Source organism: Natator depressus, chromosome 4, assembly GCF_965152275.1.
Source record: "Natator depressus isolate rNatDep1 chromosome 4, rNatDep2.hap1, whole genome shotgun sequence".
NCBI lineage: Eukaryota > Metazoa > Chordata > Testudines > Cheloniidae > Natator > Natator depressus.
Genome location: NC_134237.1, coordinates 18856416 through 18864836, shown reverse-complemented (window position 1 = coordinate 18864836; position 8421 = coordinate 18856416). Strand labels below are relative to the sequence as shown.

The 8421-nt window shown below is 42.7% G+C and overlaps 1 long non-coding RNA gene across 1 annotated transcript in view; it reads right to left on the bottom strand.

Annotated features, from left to right (window-relative positions):
• Positions 1-3267: 3267 nt before the first annotated feature.
• Positions 3268-8421, bottom strand: part of LOC141986237 (uncharacterized) — a 68229-nt gene continuing 63075 nt past the window's right edge. The window contains exon 7 of the long non-coding RNA XR_012639235.1: positions 3268-5036. This is a non-coding gene — a long non-coding RNA (uncharacterized LOC141986237). The remainder of the gene's footprint in view (positions 5037-8421) is intronic.

Genomic DNA, 8421 nt, shown 5'->3' with positions numbered 1-8421 from the left:
TAAGTAGAAGGAAAGAGCTGCACAGACCAATTAGACATTTTATTAGTATTATACAATCTCTAGTTTGTATTCAGGTAAGTACTCAGCCCAAACTTGGGCTGGGAAATTGGATTCAAGTTCAGCAGAGAAGCTAATAGTGCCATATGTTACATGTCAGATATAAGTGAGTCTGGAAATAGTAGTATACCTTCAGCAGATTTTGCTTTCAGTGGGTGCACAATGAGTTCTACTTACATATATGACAAAAGGGGAAGGCTATGATAGAGCAGCTCCCATCACACACACACAGGCCCAGGTTCTTCCCTGGTGTAAAGTCAGTGGACCTACACCAGGACTTGATCTTGCTCACTTTCTTACACTCTCCTGTTAGCTCCTTTTCTTGCTCAACCCACCCCTTTCAGCCTCTTCAGTGTTAGTAACACTGATTCTTTTTGCACACCTCATGAATATTATAACACTGCCACTATATACTTCACCACTAATGCCTATGTACCTGCCACTTACCCTATGCAAAGCTTATATCACCATTTCTGTCACCACTGAATTTAGTCAAGCCACTTCCATAGAAGGCACACATGTTTACAGTTCAAAAGAGTTTGCCCTTTAGACCTAATATTACTGCTTTCATCTCTTTTTGTCATGATCACGGAATGCTCTACACCCTTTTGATAACTGGGGGAGGGGGCAAACTGATGTAGTACAGTAAGACACACACCTTCTTACCCAACCTGAAACTTCCTGCAGAGCTCCAACTGAGTTCAACAAAAATTTTCTGAATTCATATATTCCCCTCCTTCCTCTATCATTATTTTTCATTTATGTGCACCTCTACCCCTCTGGTTTCAGACTAGGACCAGAAGCGTGGCAATACTGAAAGAAAGTGTCTTACCAATACAACTGAAAGCAAAAAGTACCAGAAAAATAAAAAGCCTCAACTCTCAAAAGGTCTAGTTCCAGTTTTGCAAAAAATCAAGAAGTTCGGAGTTTGATTCTGTTCTACTATGACCACTTTTTCACTGCTCAAGAGCTGTTCGCAGAGATATGAAACCCACCAGATCCAGCCAACTAGAAATTTCCCATGCATGGAAAGTGGGGATCTCCATGTAAAACCGCCACGACCACACCCCAATCCTCCTCGTACACCTGGATGGCCAAGGGAAAAGTGAAACATTAAGAGTATCTTCACCCTCCAACTATTCCCAGGTGCTGAAACAGTACCTTGAGACAATAAGCAACCAGGGCCAGATTAAAGCATGGGGTAGTGTAACTGATGTAGGGATGTCTGTCTCAATCTGCAGAGAACCTGAAACAATAGCCTTGAGAAATGTGAAAACCCCACCATGATCCATGGGACAGTTAGCTCCAAGATGCACTGTTCTAAGAGTTCCAACACCACCCCAAGGACTAGGAGTGGCAACAACAGAAGAATGCAGCAGGCCTCGCTCACCCAAATCAAGAGGATATTCATCCCAGCAGCCAGCGTGTATTGGGGTGCCCCTTGCAACTGTTCCTTCCTTGCTAGGTAATGAGGGGTGCCTTGTTGTGGCCCATCCTTCTTCCAAAGGGAATGAGAGCCCTAGGGTGCTGCCCCTGCCTGCATGGGGTGGGGAGAGGTCCCCTGCCACCGTCACTCCAAGTTGGAGGGTTGGGCCAATCACCAAATGAGTAAGGTTACTTCCCAGTGCAGCGTACATAGAGCCAGGAGATTTCACTCCGCACAAAGGAGGCTATGTTGATTTTTCTCTCTGGGCAAGGGCTGACTGTGCTCTTCCTAATTTGTTATCAAACCCCCGATCAGACGTGTGCCCCATCTTATGAGGAGAACTAGTCTGTTATCCATGGAAGGAAGAGGGACCCAATTCCTGAATAAATCGCTGTGCCAGCTAGCAGATAGTGTACTTTCTTTCTGGTATCCTTTCTCCAGAACGTATCAGTACCTGAATGAGCCCCCTCCATTATCACCAGCTGGCATCTCTGACATAAGAGTCACTCTGCCTGGATCCCTTCCCCCTCCAAAAAAATCCTTCAAGTCACCAGCCTCCACAAACACCACAGAGAGGGATTAGAACTGAAGGGCAATCTTACCAAAAAAGAAATGCATCCCTGGAGCGCAGCTGGAAATTAGATGGACTCAATATTAAGCCAAGTTCTTAGAAATTTGAAATCAAACTATGGATTTTTCTTCTCATAAAAGCTGCAGTAGGGAAATCTGAGACACAGCTAAAACCAGAGGGAACATCACAGGGTAGGGCATTTTCTTGCTGCCAGTGAGCACGGGGTCTGCCCCTTCTCAAGCGTAATACTTGATAACACTCACTGTGGATACTAGGTTAAATGCTTTATTTCTGAGATTTTACGTAATGACAAGGTACTCCTCCTGAAGTGTTCTTTAGTACCAATAACTGTATTCTCTTGCTCAAAATGTATGCACTCTAACACCCTGCATCAACCTACCACTTCTCCTGCAAAGACAAGGATGGGACTTGGTGGAGTACTCCTTTGAGAATCCACTGCTGGAAATACAGACTGAGCTTCCCCCATACCTGCACAAAAGGATAAGACGTATGTACATCACCAGCCAAACAGGACCCTGGCTTTCCATGTGCTCTTCGCAGTTTCTTTTAAACCCATTAATACTCTTCAATGGCCATATTGTAATAAAATTAGATTCTGTAGTATAAAGAAAGAATTAGCAACTTAAAAACAGGGAATAGAAAAATCCCACAATTACGTATGCACTGGAGTACACTTGTTCCACCAAGTGGACTGGTTAACCTGTAAAAGATGAAATGGCGAAATGGCAATTTTAAAGTTATCAAAGTGAAAGCTCCGGAAACCACAAAGGAGTGGTGGTACTGACATTTATTTTTCCACTGATAAATGGAACTAGGATATCTCCAGGAAATCATACACAGATATGTACTCTGCTGTGACAGAACTAGTTTTTTCCATTAACTTTTATTTTATACAATATAGATAAAGAAACATGGACATTATCATCGCTTTCTCAAGACCTGGACAGGAGGCATCTTACAAACTTCCAGAAACGCTCACTTGCACTAAACCAACTTCAGTTAAAAAAACAAAACAAAACAAAAAAAAACCCCACACCTCATAGCAATTTAAAATATTTGGACAAACAAAAAAAATTTCTAGCTCAATTAACGAAATGATTGATGTGCAGGGTACTATATAAAATGTGTTACAAGGGCATCAGGCATTTGACTCTCCAGCCCTGCCCACCCGCCCCACCCCCGACCTCCATTGGATTGCTGGAAAGATAGTTTCAAAGATGACTAGCTCAAAGCACTCTAACAAACTGTTAACACATCAGCAGGGTTCGCACAGGCAGTCCACGGCAGGCTAGTCACTGTAGATTCACACCCCGGTTTACCACAAACTAATTGTTCGTGTAGACAAACCCCAAGAAATACTTACCAGTTTCAAAATCCCATATGAAATGTTCCCAAGGGCCTTGAATTTTGACTAACCATTTGGGTTGCACAGGGGCAACAATGTGTTACATCTGTTTTAAGATGGGTCAAAGTAGGCACCATGTAGTCAAATTCAAGAGGAAAGAAAAAAAAGTGTTCCCTATGCAACACTCTCTGTATGGAGTCCAAGCTTTTCTTCTGGCATCTGTGAACGCATCCAGCTAAAATCACCACAAATTCCTTACCATAATACCAGTATAGGAAAAACACAAAGTGGACTCATTATTCAGATCAGCTCCATCAGTTTTGCATCACTCCGGCTGTGAAAAGCAGCTTAAAACACAGCTTAACTATCTTCTTAAGAATCCCTCTTGCGCAGGAGGAATCCCAATTTGGACAAATCACCCTAACAGCTCTATGCCACTCTCCTCTTCCTCTCTCTCATGAAGAGGGCATTCTCAGAACAAAAGTCCTGGCCACTTCTCCTATGCTCCAGTTACCCTGGGTGGCTCAAACGATCCCCTAAGGCTGTGTGCAGCGAACCGTAACTTAGAGCTCCTTTGGATAAGCTCAACTACCCCGCAGAACTGGGCAAGCCTTCAGCCATCACCCAGCATCAGGAGGAATGTGAAGATGACTTAGAACCTTTTTGTCCTCTCCACCACCAACACATATGTACCAAGCATATATCAACTGCAGATCTAGTCGGGTACACATGGGTGCACAATTATGAGCCAGATCCTATAGTCTGCTCAAACCAGACACCGTAAGTCAGGGAGTGTGTGGTGAGGGGAGAGAAGAGGTTCTAGCAGTCATGGGGCTGATCTATGCACTCTCCCCACCCTGGGGCAGCTGTGAACAAACCTGGCATACGTTAGCGCAACATTCAAGACTGCTCTAACTTATGTTGGCTACTAGCAACCCCAAGAGGCTAAAACTGCATCCAGGGATGGAGCAGTCTAAGGTCAACTTTGTCACTTATTTTAAGAACCATAGAATATCAGGGTTGGAAGGGACCTCAGGAGGCCATCTAGTCCCACCCCCTGCTCAAAGCAGGCCCGATCCCCAACTAGATCATCCCAGCCAGGGCTTTGTCAAGCCTGACCTTAAAAATATCTAAGGAAGGAGATTCCACCACCTCCCTAGGGAACACATTCCAGTGTTTCACCACCCTCCTAGTGAAAAAGTTTTTCCTAATATCCAACCTAAACCTCCCCCACTGCAACTTGAGACCATTATTCCTTGTTCTGTCATCAGCTAACACGAAGAACATTCTAGATCCATCCTCTTTGGAACCGCCTTTCAGGCAGTTGAAAGCAGCTATCAAATCCCCCCTCATTCTTCTCTTCCGCAGACTAAACAATCCCAGTTCCCTCAGCCTCTCCTCGTAAGTCATGCATTCCAGTCCCTTCATCATTTTTGTTGCCCTCCGCTGGACGTTTTCCAATTTTTCCACATCCTTCTTGTAGCGTGGGGCCCAAAACTGGACACAGTACTCCAGATGAGGAATGTCGACTCACCAATGTCGAATAGGGGGGAACGATCACGTCCGTCAATAGAGGCTAGAGGCTGGGACACTGCTTCCCTCTGAAGCATCAGCCACTGTTGAAAGAAAGCATATCAGGTAGATGGATCATTGGTCTGACCCAGCATGGCCATTCTTATGACACCAGACAGCGTAGTACCCAATACAACAGCACAACAATAGTAGAGGGTATTGTAGTGCTATTGTAGCCCAGCCCTGAGAGCATCGTCCCAGGGCTAAGTACATTTGTTCTATGGAAAGAAGCTGCTTTTGGTGCACCGCAAGGCAGCTACACTGCCCTTGGAGAGTCTGGCCCTCTATATGCACAGTACTTATAGGATGGATGTGAGCATCCCTGGGTTCATTTAGGATAAGTGGCAAGATGTAAATGTAAGATATTCAGAGCAACTCACTCTCCCCATTTATCTTTGCAGGCATTACAGATGGGTCAGGAGCTCACGTTTGAGATTTTCAAAACCTCAAAGAAAGATTGTGAGATGTACACAATCAGAACTGAGGTGATGGGCTCCATTTTATCCTAGCCCGAAGCGTTCAGGGATAAGGCTGCAGTTTTGGTCCATCTCCAATTGCTATGGGCCTTATTTGTTTGGAGGAGGTGCCCAAAGAGTACAAGGACATTGTGGATCCTCCAGCCATTGGCCACAAGTTACTCATTCAGAAATTCATTTCTATAAGCTAGTGATTCTAACACATAACAAATGCTTAGGGGACTTGGAATTCTCTTGCCTAACCTCTATTTGACTGACAAAAAAAAAAAAAAAAATCAGTTGTCAAAGAATTGACTAAAATATGAGGGGTTTTTTTGAAACAAAAAAACCCCAAAGTACCTCAAAAGAACAGTGAAGACTAAAACACAGGCTAACACCTACCTCCAGATATTGGAGCACACATAGCAGAAACAACACTGCAGCACCTTCCTTCAAGCCCCAATTAAGAAAAGCTTCAAGCCTGGAAGCTGCCACCACAGGGACCAAACATAATTGACAAGTCCCTGAAATGCTGAAATAGACTACAGTTGCCCCGGAGAAGTTAACAGCAAACAACAACAAAAAGAAATCACTGTCACATACACAGACTGTTGCAAACTACCAAAATGATCTTTGATACAGGAGAAATTAGGTTCTGAGAAGTTCTTGGTTTATTGTGCTGAAAATTAAGCCTTTTGTAATCTTGGCACAACAACCTGTAGGCCTTCCCCAAAATCCTCTGATGTGCTAGTCTGGGTTATAATGAGAAGGCATGGCTTTTCCCATGTCCTTTTTTTTTTAAATGAAAACCTATTACAACATTGCAGAAACTCCACATGCCCTGGGAGCTCACCGAAAGGGTTTTGTAAATAAAGCAGATAGGAGAGGGGCATAGCTGCTGACCATTATCAGGAATGACAGGCATGATTTAGTGGCAAGATTCTAGGTCTTAGTCTCCTAGCACAGTTATAATTTGGTTTTTGGTTGTACAGAAGCTGTTCCCTTTTTAAAGGCACAGGAGAGCATTGAGCTGGTACATAAAATGCATAACGAAAAAGCACTAACTCTGCAGTGTGTAGCTCACTGCCAGCTGATACCAGGGAATAATACTCCTCTGGGGTCAAAAAATAACGAAGAGCCCAGTGGAGAGAGAAGTAAAGCCTAAGAAAGCTCTTAACTGTAGAAAGAGTTGGAGAAAAATTCAGTAGTATTGTTCTATATAGTATCTTGCCCTGTTGTAATTTTCCTTACATGGGAAAGCATTACTGCTGCAGCTCTGTCTCGCACTGGCCTGTTACCAGTAAAGTGCTATCTGCAAGCTACCATCATTTTTGCAGTGGGGCCACATCACTCATTAGAAGGCAAATCAAGCCAGCATGAGTCATACACACTCGAAACTTCACAGGACTTGATTTTAGATGTGCATCCAGAAGTCCAAACTTATGTAAACTGCTTTTTGCTATGTATCCAAAATGTCTACACAAATCCCTTTGCTCTAAAAATTAGGCTGAAAGTCTCCTGTAAATAGCATTTTCTCCCATCAGCTGGTATACCATTTTCAAGCATTGGTCAAAAACCAGGATATGAAGTAAGAAAGATAATTCTATTTTATATAATTTTTAAACCATCCTTGTCACTGAATCATGAATACCTTTTAGTTGCACATCTAATGACATGACTAACAGCTGATATACATGGCCCATCCTCTCCCCAGGGATGTAGTTCTGTGTGTGCAGTGTAGAGCTTTGGTAGTTAGTTTTTCTTTTTGTGTTTAGTATAGTTATGCCTATGATACTATGTGGTTATATGGGGGGTGGGGGGAGAGAGGGAAATAAAAGCAAACCACCAAAGAAGTGCACCTTGCACTTGCAGTGGAGGCTGGTGTGGTTTGTTACACTACTTAGTTCCTGTGGGAGTTCATTCCGCGCTATGAGATGAGACCCTGAAACAGCTGTGTCATGCACATACAAGCTTTACCCTTCAGGTAGAAAGTGCCATTGTGGAACTCTCCTTTCCATAAAAAGAAAGCTACCCCATTTTTTCAATTTCACAAAAGGCTTGGAGCATCAGTTCAAGTTCTGGATACACCTCTCTATCAGTTATGGTGACCACATTCCTCTCAAAGAAATAAATGACAACTGTATGAAACAATATAGGATACACCATTCTGTGCACAATGGTATAAAGACATACATTGTAACAGTGTAGGATTAAGTTTGAAAACAAAACTAAAAAGCATTTGATTACATTAAAAAAAACCTAATTTCTTATGGGATATGGGTCACAGGACATTAGATGCTAAATAAACGATGTCCTTTGGAATTTCTGTTCTATAAAGTGTGAAATGTAGTGTGATTCAGAGTATAAAATTGTCCTCTTTCATATTTCAGGTTTCAGAGTAACAGCCGTGTTAGTCTGTATTCGCAAAAAGAAAAAGGAGTACTTGTGGCACCTTAGAGACTAACCAACTTATTTGAGCATAAGCTTTCAAATAAATTGGTTAGTCTCTAAGGTGCCACAAGTACTCCTTTCCTCTTCCATATTTTATCACAATTTTCATATCTAGGCCCTGATCCTGCACAGATCCACTCTTACTTAAAATTTAAACATGTGACTCATCACATTGACTGCAAAGAGATTACGCACATGCTCAAAATTAAGTACATGCCATATGCTTTGCTCAATGAGTGCCAAAACGTGCTCAGTTTACATGTAAAACATTTTTACTAAACGCAACTTTGCTAACTAAAGGTGGGTTCTGATCACCTCACACATCACCATCAGTAAGTTCAGGTTAAACAGGCCAGTTTGTACTTTTAGTGACAACAGTGCAATCTCTCTGTAACTTTGAGAAATAGAATCCATCTCACACCCCCTGGGCTGCATTGGCTCTGTAGGGTTAGCAGGAACAACATGTAGTACACATTTTTTTCACTAAAATAAGCAGATATGACAGATTGGAATGATCTGCTTA